This window comes from Meriones unguiculatus, chromosome 6 (genome assembly GCF_030254825.1).
Source record: "Meriones unguiculatus strain TT.TT164.6M chromosome 6, Bangor_MerUng_6.1, whole genome shotgun sequence".
Taxonomy (NCBI): Eukaryota; Metazoa; Chordata; class Mammalia; order Rodentia; family Muridae; genus Meriones; species Meriones unguiculatus.
The window spans coordinates 89,681,066-89,699,199 of NC_083354.1; positions in this window are offsets into that span (position 1 = coordinate 89,681,066).

Genomic DNA, 18,134 nt, shown 5'->3' on the forward strand with positions numbered 1-18,134 from the left:
CTCATTCCCTCCCAATCCCACCTACCCTTGTTTATCTCCTCCCATGCTCCTTTCCAAGTCCAATGATAGAGGAGGTCCTCCTCCCCTTCCATCTGACCCTAGCCTATCAGTTCTCATCAGGACTGGATGCATCTTCTTCCTCTGTGGCCTGGCAAGGCTGTATCAGGGGGAAGTGATCAAAGAAGCAGCCACTAATTTCATGTTAGAGAGAGCCCCTGTTCCCCTTACTAGGAAACCCACTTGGAGACTGAGCTGCCATGGGCTACATCTGTGCAGGGGTTCTAGGTTATATCCATAAATGGTCCTTGTTTGGAGTATCAGTCTCAGAAAAGGCCCTTGTTCCCAGATTTTTTGGTTCTGTTGTTCTCCTTGTGGAGCTCCTGTCCCCTCCAGGTTTCTCTATCTCCCCCTTCTTTCCTAAGATTCCCTGCACTCTGTCCAAAGTTTGGTCATGAGCATCATCATCTGCTTTGATACCATGCTGGGTAGAGTCTTTCATAGTGGTAGGCTCTGTGGTAGGCTCCTGTCCTATTTCAATCCTCACCCAGAAAGGCAAACAGGAAGGACATTGGAAGAGGGAGAACTGATTTTTTAAAGATGCTTTCACTCCTCAGTCTGGCTTTGAACCTTCACAGTTCTGCCTCAGCCTCCTGAGTGCTGAGGCTACAGGCCTGAGCTCTAGCTCCGCCTTTGTTTGCACAGAAGTGTGCAATAATGACACACACATTGCATCTGTGACTGTGATGCCCAGTGAAGGCGACCACGAAAGGTTTATTTAAACCAACCAGTGATATCTGAGTCATTCTAACGCTATGTTGCTGAGTTTAGTGAGATAGATTGTTGGCACTCTGGTTTCCATTTATTTTTTAGCTCTGTCATGTTGTTTTTCCCGGGCACTCTGGAGAGACACAGACTCTCTTCATTTCAGAATCGGGATGGAAATAAGTGTCTTTGGCTGAAAAGTGAGATCTTTATTTAAGAAGCCTATTAAATGAATTGTACCAGGGACCAGAATTAGTGCTTTTCCCAGTTGAGTCTTGGTAATCATTCTGCAGACTTCTGAACTAGTTAATTTTATCTGATATAGATGGGTTAACTTGCTCACATTTTCGTGCCTGCATTAAAGCACACAGGTGACACATGTTACACTGAGTCCAGCTGTGAAGCACAGGGTCAAAAGGCTCTCTAGACCTGTTTATTTTGGCAGGAGATATTTCTGAACTCAGAAACAAACGAACAAACAAACAAAAAAGAAGTTTTCATGCATTGTCTAGTTGGCTTCCAGACCAGTGAAGGTTAACATGGCATTAATTTCTAACTTTATAAAATACATGAAAAACCTGATGTTGATACAGCTTCCTGTTTCTAAGTAAAAATAAAAAAAATAAACAACCTCAAAAAAAAAAAACAGCTCAAGTTTCAGATCTGATTAGTCAACTCATTGAGGCTGAGGGAGAACCTCTACCTGGGGGGTTTCATTTAATGTGCCATCTTCAAATGATTTAATGTGTTTTCCATGATTATCTTTGATACTTTGAATAATTAACAGACGTTTATAATTTTCAAAAGTGCTGGGAAAATTAAAAAGGCTGAAAATTATGACCATCTTCTGGTTGGTTAGTGTCCTTGTAGTCATCATTCATGGGTGTCATTTGGTAAGAGGAAAAATGATACAAAATATTTTATAATTGACCTAGATTATACTTATCAGCTTATATTTATTTATAATGCAAAATATATAAAATATCTACAATATTTTGAGTCTTTATTGACCCCTTAAAATATTCAACATGATACTTTCTGAAATATATTTATGAAACATGTTATATATTATGCATATATATGTATAATATATATACATATATATAACTGGTAGTACATGATGCATTGCAATTGTTAACTTAAATTATACACTGATGATAATCTTCCTTTGTTCTGTGGATAATATGTCTACTTATGTAACCATCACTGCCTCTGCTGAATTAGGAAAATCACTTCTATTACTCTCTATCATTTACAATTGCTTAAGTCTCTGGAATGACTTAAAAATTCAATAAACATTATTGAATGTTTCAGTTCTACAAATAGAGGATTTCAAGAAGGTATTTATCACCTATAAGAGTTTGCATTGAAACTGAAAGAGAAAAACCACGTGATCATCTCCTTAGATGCTGAAAAAGCATTTGGCAAAATCCAAAATCTATTCATGTTTAAAGTCTTGAAGAGATCAGGGATACAAGGCACATACCTGAATCTAGTAAAGGCAATATACAGCAAGCCTATAGCCAATGGAGAGAAACTTAAAGCAATTCCACTGAAATCAGGGACAAGGCAAGGCTGCCCACTCTCTCCATATCTCTTCAACATTGTTATTGAAGTCCTTGCTAGAGCAATAAGACAATTAAAGGAGATCAGGGGGATACAAATTGGAAAGGAAGAAGTCAAAGTATCACTATTTGCAGATGTTATGACAGTATACCTGAGTGACCCCAAAAATTCTACCAGGAAACTCCTACAGCTGATTAACACCTTCAACAAAGTGCCTGGATACAAAATTAACTAAAAAAAAAAAAAAAAAAAAAAAAAAAAAAAAAAAAAAAAAAACAGTAGCCATCCTGTGTACAAAAGAGAAAAGGGCTGAGAAAGAAACTAGGGAAACAACACCCTTCACAATAGCCACAAAGGACATAAAGTACCTTGGTGTGACCCTAACCAAGCAAGGCAAAGACTTGTATGAAAAAAAATTACAGTCTCTGAAGAAAGAATTAGAAGAAGGTATCAGAAGATGGAAAGATCTCCCATGCTCATGGCTTGGCAGGATTAATATAGTAAAAATGGACATCTTACCAAAAGCAATCTACAGATTCAATGCAATTCCCATCAAATCACCAACACAATTCTTTACAGACCTTGAAAGAAAAAAATCTCAACTTCATATGGAATAACAAGAAACCCAGAACTCCTAAAACAATCCTCTACAGTAAAAGATCTTTTGGAGGGATCTCCATCCCTGATCTCATATATATATATATATATATATATATATATATATATATATATATATGTACATCTGTATATAGAGCAACAATACTAAAAACTGCATGGTACTGGCATAGAAACAGACTGGCGGATCAATGGAACCAAACAGAAGACCCTGAAATAAATTCACAAACTTATGGACACCTGATTTTTTGACCTAGATGCCAAAACCATTCAATGGAAAAAAGACAGCATCTTCAAGAAATGATGCTCATTTAACTGGATGTCTACATGTAGAAAAATGCAAATAGATCCATACTTATCTGCACAAAACTAAAGTCCAAGTGGATCAAAGACCTCAATATAAAACCAGACACACTAAACCGCTTAAAAGAAAGAGTGGGGAAGAGCCTTGAATTCATTGGCACAGGAGACAACTTCCTGAACAGAACACCAACAGCACAGGCTCTAACAGTAACAATCAATAAATGGGACCTCATGAAACTGAAAAGTTTCTGTAAAGCAAAGGACACTGTCGTCAGAACAAAAAGAGTGCCTACAGTTTGGGAAAGGATCTTTACCAACCCTACATCTGACAGAGGACTAATATCCAGTATATATAAAGACCTCAAGAAGTTAAACAGCAACAAATCAAGAAATCCAATTAAAAAATGTGGTACAGAGCTAAACAGAGAATTCCTTGTAGAGGAATATCGAATGGTAGAAAGACCTCAAGAAGTTAAACAGCAACAAATCAAGAAATCCAATTAAAAAATGTGGTACAGAGCTAAACAGAGAATTCCTTGTAGAGGAATATCAAATGGTAGAGAAACACTTAAAGAAATGTTAAGTGTCATTAGTCATCAGGGAAATGCAAATCAAAACAACCCTAGATTTCACTTTAAACCCATCAGAATGGCTAAGATAAAAAAACTCAAGTGACAATATATGCTGGAGAGGTTGTTGGGAAAGGGGAACCCTCCTCCACTGCTGGTGGGAATGTAAACTTGTACAACCACTCTGGAAATCAATCTGGAGTTTCCTCAGACAACTAGGAATAGCGCTTCCTCAAGATCCAGCCATACCACTCCTAGGCATATATCCAAAAGAGTCTCAAGTACACAATAAGGACATTTGTTCAACCACGTTTGTAGTAGCTTTATCTGTAATAGCCAGAAGCTGGGAACAGCGGAGATGTCCCTCAATGGAGGAATGGATACATAATTTGTGGTACATCCACACAATGGAATATTACTCAGCAATAAAAAACAAGGATACCATGAAATTTTCAGGTAAATGGTGGGAACTGGAAAAGATCACCCTGAGTGAGCTATCTCAGAAGCAGAAAGACACACATGGTATATACTCACTCATATTGACATATAATATAGGATAAACCTACTAAAATCTGTACACCTAAAGAAACTAATCAAGAGCGAAGAATCTTGATAAAATGCTCAATCCCTATCCAGAAAAGCAAAGAGGATGGACATCAGAAGAAAGAGAAAACAGAGAACAAGCCAGGAGCCTGCCACAGAGGGCCTCTGAAAAGCTCTGCCCTGCAGACTATCAAAGCAGATGCTGAGACTTTTGGCCAACCTTTGGGCAGTGTGCATGGAATCTTATGAAAGAAGTGGGAAACAATAAGATCTGGAGAGGACAGCAACTCCACAAGGAGAGCAAAAGAACCCAAAAATCTGAGCACAGGGGTCTTTCCTGAGACTGATACTCCAACCAAGGACCATGCATGGAGATAACCTACACCCCTGCAGAGATGGAGCCCATGGCAGTTTAGTATCCAAGCGGGTTCCATAGTAATGAGAAAAGCGACTGCCTTTGACATGAACTGATTGGGCCTGCTCTTTGATCACTTCCCCCTGAGGGGGAAGCAGCCTTACCAGGCCACAGAAGAAGACAATGCAGCCTGATGAGACCTAATAGACTAGGATCAGAAGGAAGGAAAAGAAGACCTCCCCTATCAGTGGACTTGGGGAGGGGCATGCATGCAGAAGGGGCAGGAAGGGAGGGATTGTGGGGGAGGAAAGAGGGTACCCCGGGGGGATACAAAGTGAATAATATATAAGTAATAAAGAATTCAAAAAAAGAGTTTGTATTGGTTATTTTACAAGAGTAATGCTCTCACATTCAAAATGTATAGAACAATATCAATATATTTCTTCTATCTGATTTAAAGACTTTCAAATTTCTCCTCTGGATTCTCTGTTAACAGGCCCCATATGTCTTTTTATTATCATTTATTCAATTTGTTTCACAGTTGTGGCCCCTCCTTCACCTCCTCCCAATTTCTTCCTCCATCCCTCTTCTCTGCCTATGCCCCTCCCCTAGTCCACTGATAGCAGAGGTCCTCCTCCCCTTCTATTTGACTCTAGCCTTAGAGATATTATGTATGTCTGAATGAATATATGGGAAAAAAACCAATGCACATACTTCAAAAATAATTTTCTCTATGTCAGATGATTTTTATATCACAGAAAATTTAGCGAGGTAGCTAAAAGAATATGGTATCCAGTAAATACGTAAAGAACAATGGGTGTGAATCACACTATCGTGATGCTAGGATTGGGGAGGAAGAGGCAGCGGGATGGAACTTTTGAAGACAGACTGGAACAATTGTCAGATCCTGACTAAAAATAGATACATGTAATACGCAATATACATAATAAGCGTATTAAGATAATTAATATAGCGATAGAACACACATTACACACAGTTTAATATGAATATTGTTACTTCAGATTTTATTATTTCAATTTTCTGTAATAATCCTTTTATTTTATTTTTGAATTTCATATATATATATTTTAATCTCTCTCCAACTTCCCCCTTCAATTTTCTCCGGACTCCCCAACATGGTTCTCACTCATTTTCAGCTCCTCTTCTTTCTTCTTTTTATCTATAGGCAGTAAGTTCACTTGGTCCTGTCCAAATGCATATGACAAACAGGTAGAGAGCCATTCAGTGGAACATGGACAACCTGCCATCGAGCATTTTCCCAAGGGGGGAAATGCTGTCCTTCTGCAGCAGTCAAACAGCTACTCAGATAGGGGTGGGGCTATGAGCCCTTTCCTGACAGATGCTTGATCTTTTGAATGGCTTGTGTAGGTAACCACAAATGCTGTGAGTTCCTGAATACAACAGCTGCATGACCAGAAGAGAACATTTCACAGGAGTTGTCCCTGATCTCCATCTCTTACATTTTTTTCACCTCCCTCTCCTATATAATTTTCTCTGGATCTTTTGGAGGGACATGGTTTATACAGATGTCTGATTTAGGGATTTCATTCTTTTTAATTTTTTAAATTAAAGTATAGTTACACAATTTCTCTTCTTTCCTTACCTTCTTTTCAAAACTTCCCATGTACAAACTCATCACCCATTGCCCTCTCAAATAGCCTCTATTTTTTATTTTTTTAATCATTATTACATATGTATATGTATATATATATATATATATATATATATATATATATATACCATTTGGTACAAGTAGTTGTTTTGTGACTTCAATCTTCTTAAAATTTGTGAAATAAGCTAAATAATTTAGCTTCATTAAGATCTCACTAACTTACCGATATCTTTTTAACTTTTCATAGCTGTTTTATTGTAAGACAACAGAAGTTTCAGAGAGTGTAAAGAACTTAATGAAGATAATTCACTTAGAAAAATTTAAAACAGAATTGAAATCCAAATTTATCACCCTAAATATTTTTTTATACTTTTAAAATTTTTGTATTAATTACAGTTTACTCACTTTGTATCTCAGCTGTACTCACCTCCCTCATCTCCTCCCATGCCCTTCTCCAAGTCTACTGATAGGGAGGTCCTCCTCTTCTTCCATCTGACCCTAGCCTATCTGGTCTCATCAGGACTGGTTGCATTGTCTTCCTCTGTGGCTTGGTAAGGCTGCTCCCCCCTTCATGGGGAGGTGATCAAAGAGTTTAAGAGCACTTGGCTGCTGTTCTGGAGGTCCTGAGTTGGACTCCCAACACCTACGTGCTGGCTCTCCCTAAATGTTTGTCTGCTACACTACATTGGCTCTCGTAATACCATTTATTCCATTTCCTGTGACCATGAAATTGTAGGGAAATCTAATGATAGATTTCAAATAAATAATATTTTAAATTAAAAACAAATTTATGTTTACCATAAAAAATTTGGAAAGCTCAGGAAAGCACAAAAGGGAAATATTTTCATAGTTACATTACACATATTATCTACAGCAAACTTACCCGATATTCCCTACTTTAAACTGATTAAGACGAACTTTTTATGAACTGACTTTTTTATTTATTACAATTTATTCACTTTGTATTCCAGCTGTAGCCCCCTCCCTGTTCCCCTCCCAATCCCACCCTCCCTCCCCTTCTCCTAACTTACCGATTTTGAAGACAGTCTTTTAGCCTACAATCACTTCTTTCCCAAGTTCATACTGCTGCTTTCATGAGCTCAGATTGGCTGAATTGCCTGAGAAGGACCTCCATAAGACCAAGGCAGTCAATATTGTAACATATGGGGGTCGGGGGTGATAGGAGTTTTTTTAGAACCCATCTATAACTGAAGAGATATGGGCAACTGATGGCTTCTGGAGAAGGGAGAATCAGGTTTATTTAAGGATGTGGCCCCTTGGTAGGTAAACATGCTCCAGTGGATAGGCTCACATCCAGGACCATGTGCGCAGCACAAAATGGCCTTGATGTGTTATTTAAAAAGAAGAAGGAGGAGGAAGAGGAGAAAAAAAAACCTCAATGATGTTGGGGTGGATCTGGAAGGAGTAGGAGGAGGTGCAGGAGATGAAGATCAGAAATATGAATGAAATTCTCAAAGAATAACAATATTAAAAATATATAAAACATCTCTTAACAAGATTCTTAACAATATTATATCTGAAGGCTTTTAAGCCTGTTTAAATACTTGTGGATATACAGCATTGGCAGTACCTTTTCTGGGCTACAAATTATCATCACTGCAGAAGATTTTTCTCTTTTTTTAAGAGATGTACAATTGCTAAAGTGCTATGTCTAAGCATATAGAGTGACGATTTTGACATAAGATTTAGATGAAAAAGTAAATCTTGGTTTATGATAATGAGTGATTCCTCACTTTATGGATTCTTTTTTCTAAGATCTTAAAGAAGTGTGTATAAAAATTGAAGGAGATATGAGATGTTACAAACTTAATTATTCTCCATGATATCACAGGGCCTCTATGAAATTCACTGATTTTGGAGTTTGTGCTTTCTGCGTTGATCCACTGGTATTCATAAGGTACAGGAGAGCAGGGCACGGCCTTTGTGGCACAGTAAGCACAGACGGGAACACAAGCACACGGCTGTGATTCTAGCAGTATATCCTGCATCCTAGTAGTTTTGATTCTGTCTTTAGAAGACTTTCTGGAACTAAAGACTTCTGGAATCAACTTTCACCTGTGGGGTCTGGCAACAGATTGTGGCGAAGTCAGACAAGCCCCCCTGGAGGCCATGAGACTTCCAGCCACCATATGGCAGGAAAGGGCCCTTCATATGTTTCATTTTGCAGTAGGGACTTTCAGCTAATCTTCATAGTACACTCTTAATCTCATGAACCTAATTATCTGTGAAGGACAGTTTAAGGGGTCCAACTTAAAGAATATCCGTGCTGGTCCACGTACTTTTTCCCTGGGTGTACGCGCTTCTCATTACACAGTGATTACATCTTGGCTGGGAGAAAGTATTCTAAGAAGGATTAAAAGGATTAAGCATCTCCATGGTGATCTGTGCACCCACTGTTGTTCACAAACACGAATGTGAAGCTTGCTCGTGATTTCAGAGTACTTTAGGTTTTACATATATGGTAAATGCTTGTTTCCCTATGCTTAACAGCTAGCATCAAACATTGAATTGTCTGGAAATTAGGAAAATTTGATTTTTGTAAAATAGCAAAGAAAACCCAACATGTAGTCTCATGTATGACGCCATATAAAGAAAACATGCATTCTGCCTTGGGTTCCCTTTCTCTCTAATAAGCACGACCTCGAGGGTGATTGACCATTGTGGAGTTATTGTAGCTGCTGCTGTGATTCTGGTTTATTTACCAGAAAATATGATATGTTAATGAAGAGTGAGTAGACTTATATAGCACTCCATCCCTTCATTGAGACAAGTGCTTTCCAATACAGCATGGATAGTCATATAGCACAGTAACTCAAAGGAAAAATGCAGTGACAAGTAACCCTGTTCTTTAGCATGTAAATAAATAAGAGGTAAATGAAAAAAAAATGAAATAAAAAACCTGACAGTTTTGGAATGCTTGATTTAAATTTGTGAAACTATTTTACATGTGATTAAAGTTGTACAAATCCAATATTTTGGTGCTCAAGCACACGACATACTATTTCTGATAAATTGTTCATTGAAAATACATTCTTTATTTGTGACGACATATGGTCCTAGGTGATAATTCAAATGAAAATATATCCTGCAAAATAGAACAATGAAATGGTAAACTCATACTTCAATTAGCAAATATAGCAACTAAATGCCTGAGTTGCCTCAGAGTTAGCCTGTGTTATTCTTTTGCTTGCAGTAAGGTATCAAGAAGCAATACGTTCAGAAAAACTGGAAGAAACCTGGGGTTGATGACTACTAGGTGTACATTTTCAGAATGTTGTCTTGATAGCGGAGCCGACACAAGCACGAGAGAGAAGCAGGGATTCCATCAGAAACACAGAACGTCTTCAGAGGAGGTGTGGCATCACTTTGATAGCCATGCTGTCCTACCTCTACTTCTTGAAAGGAACCTTTAATAGGGTCATTTGGTAAAGGACTCAAGGCGGGGAATGTCTTGAACCCCGGCTGCAAAGCTCAATTCACTTGTGTGAATAACTTGAACTTGACTTCTCTCCAAGTGTTTTCCTGGTAATCTTCCCAATGTACAGCTGCTATATATACAGCATGAATTATGGCGGAGAGCATCCTGCTGTGTTGTGAATCACGGTGCACTCGACCACGCATTAGCAGGTTGCAGGATGTGAAAAGAATAAAATATCTATGAACTTCTTATTGTTTCTTTTTTGCCAGCCAGTAAAATCAATGCAAACAGCAGCATCCTGGAATGCTTTATTCTATATGAAGTGGTACTAGAAATATCCCATCCCCTTGCCATGCTTTAGTATACAAATGCATGCTAAGAACATCTTTCCTTTCTTGAGGCGCTTGGGGCCAAATCAATTGCCTAATCAAGTGAAGACAAAACATCTGTGGTGGATGAAAGGCAGCGCAGCTTTCTCTGGAGATTTTTATAAACTGATTAAGTCAGAGCACCACTAATCCTCCTTCCTGCTCTTCACTGTTCCATTGACAAAGGAGATTAGAATGAAAAGATAATGGTTATGTCACAAGCATTGAGTAAACAATCTGTGAAAGCCGGCAAGGTTCAGAAATATTCCCATTACAAATGGAAATGTGAACTTTGGCTTCAGGGCTAGAGGATTCCATAAAAGCCACCTGCCTATGTGTCAGATGGAAACAAAGCAAAAGAGGAAAAGAAAAATAATTAGAAGAACTTCTTCTATGTACTAAAATAATAATTCCAATGTGCACATTATACTAAGTTTAGCATTTGTGTAATTCATATAATGACATCTATGCAACTTTATTATAGACTTATTCTAGATACTTGGAGTTTCTCTCTCTCTCTCTCTCTCTCTCTCTCTCTCTCTCTCTCTCTGTGTGTGTGTGTGTGTGTGTTACCAAAAGAAGATAAAGAATAAATAAAATAATTTAGAGAAATGTAAAATGAGGGTATGATATTGGAGTTTAGTTTTGCAGTATCAGAGTAAAGAAGTCAGAGGACATGTCAGATAAGAACGTTAACATATGCTGACCCTATGGACACATGATGCGGCTTGGATTCTTCAGCAGTTTAGGGAGGTTGCCTCACAGAGTGATGAGAGACTTCAAAAATCAAACATTAGTGTCCGTTCATCATGTTTCCTCACTGTGGAAAATGTAGATTTTTATAAAGTGGCGAACACATAATAAATAGGTTCATAATGCATGGAAAGTTTTGGTAGATATGCAGTGCTGTTCCTACATCAGTACAGTGGAACCTAATAATTTCTGTTGGCTCTTGGTGGGACAACTCACCATAGGGCAGTACTCTTCCGCTTCACACATTTGTGGTGATGCCATTGATGTCAGCTGACTAACCTGTCTGTCATTCAGAAGTATGGCGTATACAGTTGTGCATGGCAGTTGATAATGGTGATTGATGGCCACATTCATCTCATTTACTTGACCTCTTACTTACCCTATGGCATTCAGTTCTATGTCAGCATGCTCTATGGCATTCTTTTAGTGTGAATAGTCTAAGAACACATTTCACAAAATACATCTCAGGCATTAAATGATAGGTGGTAAAACTTAGTGTTTAATGAATGAATGTATAAGACACTCTTTCTGACAGCTATGTAAAGAAACATTTCCAAAAGAGCCGTGTTTTTGCATTATGGAGACTGAGTAGAGAGTTCAGTGGTCCATGTAAATAGACCATTCAGTAACTGGACACAAAGCTTAGGCAAAGAATGGTAAAGATGTAAATTTCAGAGATGCCATGATCGGAAATATGTCTTTTAAGCTATCAGGAAATTACTGTTTATGGACTCTCCTGTAATTTTAACCCAGGAAGCTCAGGCTTTCAATGCCAAAAACAAAAACAAATATAAACAAACACACACACACAACAACAACAACAACAACAATGAAACCCTTTAAAGTTGTTTCAGGAAAACGCAATGTCTCTGAGCAGACTAGCTGGAGTACACATTGTAAAAATGAGTGCTGCTTTTTGCACTAAGAGAATCCATGTGTCCAAGACGAAGGGCCCTAGAGAACCATGAAAGACCAGATTTCAGAGCCACCTGTCACATCATCTGGGTACACATGAGGGGAACACAACAGGAATGGCATTTCCCAGGAAGTTTTGTGAATGGAGCCATTGTCAGATACCTTTAACTTAAAATAACTTTATCACTGGGCTGCAACTCACTGGGAACAGAAAATAGAACAAGAAATTTAACTTCCAAATTCTGGTGTTAGGAGTTGGTCCTTTGTAATATGATTATTGAGTTAGTGCCTCCTAAAAGAGACACAGAGTAGCCATCTCGCTTTTATCACAGGAGAAAGCAAGTGAGCATTAATTTATGTATCTACTCATATTAGCTGTCAATCTATGTTTGTTACTTCAGTTTCATTTTTACATGTACTGTTACATAACATACAATCTATCAAATATATTTATATTAAGGGAGTACAATATGTCATTTTGAAATTATATATATATATATGATTATATACATCTATATAAAGCAGTGATAACATCAATTTTCTAATAGAATACTTAAAATCTTTTAGTAATTTCAAAATGTGCATTATGTTATTCTTAGTATTATCACAATAATGTCTCAAAAAAACACATTTGACTTCTCTCACTGAAACTCTGTGCACTTTAATCAATGGCTTTTCACTACCTTTACCCTCAACCTAGCCCTGAAATTTTTGGAACCGCCTTAACTCTCTATTTACAAGCTGTGTCAGAGTCTACCTGTCAGTGAGGTCACATGGTCATTTATGTGCTTGGACTAATTCGATTAACATGATAGAAACTTAATATCTAAAGCAAAGAGAATTCTTTAGATAATTGAATTTAAGAATTCAGATTATGCCATGTGTGTTGCTACATGGCTGTACTCCCAGAATTTAGGAAGCAAAGAATGAAAGAATGTGAGTCCAAAGCCAGTCTGGCTTTATGCAGATGGATAGAGACAGATCTAGATAGATAGTAGACATACTGTAAGCCCATTGTAGCCATTGTGTCACAGCCCAGAATTAAACCAGTTGCTGGCTGAAAACAAAAAGTACAAGCCATGTGTGCAGTGAAGATGTGTAGATGAAACTTCAGTGAGACAGTTCTTCCTAGGCATGACAGGGACACCGGACTGATGTGATCTCAACAATTTTGCTGCCTGAACAAGACTGGGATAATGAGTACATACCAGTGTGGATGGGGAAAATTTCACAAGGTCGCAACCTCATATAAACATCTACAGACAGTTCTTTGGGATGAAATGGATGAAATGGATGAAACCTCTGACAGGTTAACCAATCCTGAATAGTCATCCCTAAACACATGTACATATGTACAATAATACAAATGGACTCAGTAGCATATGTCTGAGGAGGCGTGTTTGTGCATACCAATATGTAAGGGAGAGATGTAGGTATTGTACCCAGGTACACAATTCTTAAAAAATAGAAAAAGTGAATAGTGGATTGTGCATAGATTTAGTCCAAATACCAAAAAACTTTATACAAAGCACTGGAGCATCAACAACCCTCCTCTTTAAATACTAAGGGAAAATGATAAAGTTATGCATTTGTGTACATATAGATTATTAAATATCGATGTGTCCATATATAAGGTTTTAGAATGATTTGTATAAAATTATAAAAACACCCAAAGATTATACGCTTTGCTATCATAAGTAAGTACATTGCATTTCATTTAAGTGAAGAGAGTATAGGCAACCTAAAGTTTTTCTCAAGCTAATTATATTTTGCCAAAAAAAAAATCATTTTGATTGGTGACTTGGGTTAAGTATAGTTTTTAAATGTGAGGTTCAAATCAATGCAAGTGTATCATGTGCAGAGTAATTCTCAATTGTTATAAAAATTATGTCCATTATGCTACTTGCTGGGATTCCAGTAATCATCTAAATTCCATAAAACTTAAATTTTCAAATTATCCTCAGTAATTTAAATGTGTTATTAGGCCTTTCATGAAGCATTTTTCTTCTTTGAAGAAAACAAGCGAAGTTCCTCAAAAGCACTGCAGGGTAAGTTGTAAGTGACTTTCACTGGTAATTTGCAGATGCTGTAATAGGAATTTTCCTTTTACCTCCATCTAGGTCCAAGCGTTTTGCATTCTAATTTGCAAGCAAAAAAAAAAAAAGTTACTTTAAAACTTGATACAGAAGTTTGCAAGGACTTCAAGAGATGTAAGGAATATTTTTAAAAAAGAGTCAGGAATGGGACATGAAAATCAAGATGTGACTTCTGAAAAAAACGCAGAAGTTTGAAGAGCAGAGTAAGTGAGGAAGAGCAGTTGCCGTGCGTTTGGTATCTTATTCCTTAAAAGGATCATTTTTGTTTTTGCATATTTTATATAAAAGATGTGTACTTTAGGCCCTACCCTGGTTTATTTTTGTAAGATAAATAATGGAATGCTAACATATTTCTCTGGAGGAAAAACTGTTCAAAATTACATTACCTGTGACTATTGGTGGTTCAGATGTGGCATTTAGGAGAACGAACGCCCTAATGTTACCAAGAAGATGCTCTGCTTGACCCTGCCATCCACTAAACCATGTAACAATAAAGGCTGACAGCAGCAGTTCTGAATCTTGCTGATTTTTAATTAGGAATATCAGAGATTCATATTACAGAGTTGAATAAAAACTCTAACTGTTGTTCCCTTACAAGAAAGAGCAGAGCCTAAGAGTTTGTACCACCCGGCAGAAAAGGTTGCTGATGGTTGAAATTGGTGTTTCGTAACATACGTGATCTTCCATGAGCAGTGAAGTAAGAGAGAAAAGAAGCTAGGTTTTGTGTTTATAAGGGAGTGGCATAGGGCTAAGGATTCAGAGGCAGATCTTAAGGATTTGGGTTCAAGATGAAAAAAACTGAAGCTTCACTTCTAACTTACAAGAAATTTCATAACCAGTCCTGTCACTTAGCCTTTTCAAAAACGGGAAAACAAAGGGAGTTACCTGTTAGGAGTATTTGAATGGGTAAGATGCACAAAATGCTCAGCATACAAATACAAACTGGTAACTTTCATTATCATGAAGTATTTGTACAATCCTTAGTATAAAGCAAACAATAAAGGGGAATGGAGGGTCTTGTTGTTGTTTTACTCCTGTATCAGCCAACATAATTATAAAAGGTTTATTCAGTTTTATTTTAGGAAAATAAAGAGATAGTGGATCAGGGATTTTTTTTTGAAGAACATGTTTTTAAATGTCCCTATGACTTAATTTGTAAGAACACAAAATTATATGCATATGTGTGTAAACAAACGCACACATTCCATATAGTGAATATAGATTATTCTACTATTATCTTGGAATTATTTGCTTTAAAAGATGAACTTTAAATTCTGTTGTAGTAAATTTTCCTGAAGTGTAGGTCATATTATGTTAAAAGAATAAGAGATATATGAGTGTGGGTTAAAAGAAAAACCCCACAATAATTGTCATGCTAATAATGACTGTATCTATGGCTATAACATGCAATATTTAGTAGCTGTGATTTGGTGGATTAACAAAAGAAAGCTCTAAATGAATCAATTAGGTTTTTAACAAAGGAAATATATTTCTGCAGTTTGCACTGTAGCAATTTCCATAGATGGTAGCAATTTACAACAAGGATTAATAATACAAATTTGCGTTTCCTGGAAGGGGTCCACATTCAGAATGTTTCCTTGCCACACAATTCTCACAAACAATAGGCAACTATTCATTACTTTTGCTGTGTATTATTATTATTACTTCAGTTTAAGATGGGGACAGCAAGATCGTCCAAATTGGATATGGCCTAAGAGGCTTGAAAGAACAATGCTTCCAAATGATCCTTATTGTATATCAGAAGTCATGGTATGTCCAAAGAGAGCAAGAAGCTGAAGGTGGGCTAGGAAAGAACCCCAGGAGAATGCTCAGCACAGCATCGCCCACTGACATACAATTACATGGCTTTGAATCTGATCCATGACACAATCCATGGTGATTACACTACTCACAGAATCCAAAAGACAGATGAAAATGCTTAATTTGCTTATTCTCAAATGTGGCAATTTGCCTAATGAATGAAATTGACTTCATAAAATGTCAAGGTTATCTTTTAGTTTCAAATTTAGAATACGAGTGTAGCTTTGCCGAGAATTTGAGTGCTTGCATCTGTAATGCATTCAAAGTGAAGTACAGGGAGTGCTATGTAGCTTTAATCCTACCCAAAGAGGTCAAAATAAACAGAGGAGTTAGCCTGAACAAAGGTTTTGATAACAGAGAAAGAGCAAATCTCAAATGCTGGTCAACTATGGTTGCATTTAAACACTTACATAAGAGCTACTGAAGAACAGTGTAACCAATTCCTCTCACTCCAGAATCTGTCAACAATATAGGTTACATTGTTAGAATGTCATAGGAATCTTGTGAGATGTTAAAGGTAGGATTAATGTTTCTACTTGGTGTGATAGAAAATCTCTAGAATACAGGGGGGAAATGTCTATAAACCACATGGGTACCAGTGATTGTCCACGGTAAACTTGGAGAAGACAAGGATCATACCGTTGAATGCTGGACAGGTAGTGGAGCACTTATTGCTGAAGGTCCCACATTCCTTACTATTAGCCAAGGCCATGCCATTTTATAAAATACTCCATTTTGGTTGAACTGGGACAAGCCCCATAACTACAGTAATTTGGTTTCTAGAAGTAAAACGACTTATATCTCTAGATTCTTGCCTTCTCTGTCCTATGAAGCTCAAGTAATAGCCAGTTGGGAAAGATGTTTATTGATCACTGGACATGCTTTAATGCACTAACCACTGGCTATTCCTAATAATGACCAAATACAGACAATAAAGAAAACTTCACAACCTCGTTCCTCCCCTTTCGGCCTTGTAACAACCCCACTTTGTGAACACTGATTTCTACAGTGATTCCCTCTGCTGGGCTTTTCCCTAATACAGTTCTGTGCTGTCAACAAATTGCCTTTCCTTCTGAGTGACCATTTCTTATCAGGGGTGGAACCCGCACTTGGACCTGCCTCAGTGCCTCTGTGGAACAGTCTCGGGCTCCATACATTGATGCTCTTTACATTTGCTCACCCGTGTTAGCTGTGTCACGTGGGAAAAAATGAAAAATATCCTTTCTATAGATCTCTTTATGGGAGGAAATTTTGACTGGGAAGCATTTCTGTTGTGAACCTGCACAAGAAAAATCTACCATAAGATTCAAGAATGTGTTTTTCAAAGGCTTAAGTAAAGTCTCAGTGAAAGACAGAGCCCTGTTAGCAAAATCAACAGAACTTGGGAAAATAGTAAGTATTATATGAGAATGAATCTCACTCATTTTGCAAAACTGAAAGCATGAGTGAAGAAAGTGAACAATGTAAGTAAGGAAAAGCACGTCACACTTATCGAATCTTTTATGTAGCTATTTCTGAATGAACCTTAAGATTCATAAAGTAAAGCTAAGGAAGTCAGTTTCCATCAGGCAGGTAGGACTGTGAACCAGCAAAGGTGAGTTCTGCCCTGTCCATACCAAGGCCTGGCATGCAGTGGAAGAAGCAAGCTCTAGTCCTGGCTTTACATTTACATTGTAATTATTGTAATTGTTTTTAGTCATTTATTTATTTATTTATTTATTTGTTTGTTTATTTATTTATTTTTAAATAGACATGTAGGCATTAATTTATTGCTTTTTTGTTTTCTTTTTCTAAACAGGTTTTTTTGGATGTCCTGGACTCACTTTGTAGACCAGGCTGGCCAGAAAATTACAGAGATCTGCCTGCTTCTGCCTCTCTGAGTGCTGGGATTACAGCTGGGCACCATTGCACCCTGTTTAAAATGAAGAAAGGGTCAGAAACTTCTGATCATCATTGAATTTAGATTAAAAAGATGGATATCTCCCAACCAAGTACTAACCAGGCCAGACCCTGCTTAGCTTCCGAGATCAGAAGAGATCAGGCGCTTCAGGGTGGTATGGCCATAGACAAAAAAGGATGACTATCTAAATCATACAGTAGAGACTTTCTGTGGAGGATCATATTGCATTTTGGGGCATCAAGATTGACGGTATATGTTGAATACTGTGTTGTTGTTTTTTTTTTATGTTTGTTACATCTTATAATCTCCGAGTTTGTTTCCTGAGCCTGTAAGATCATTGTGATTTTTCACTTTCAGCACAGTATCTCAAAGCCTGCCTGAGATGCCCATCATTGTCATATAAGATAGTGCAGTGTAACAGTGGGCTATTGGCAATGCTCTGAGAACATGTACAGCAAGCTGACCTAATCAGTGGTTTAAAGGTTAGGTGCAACTT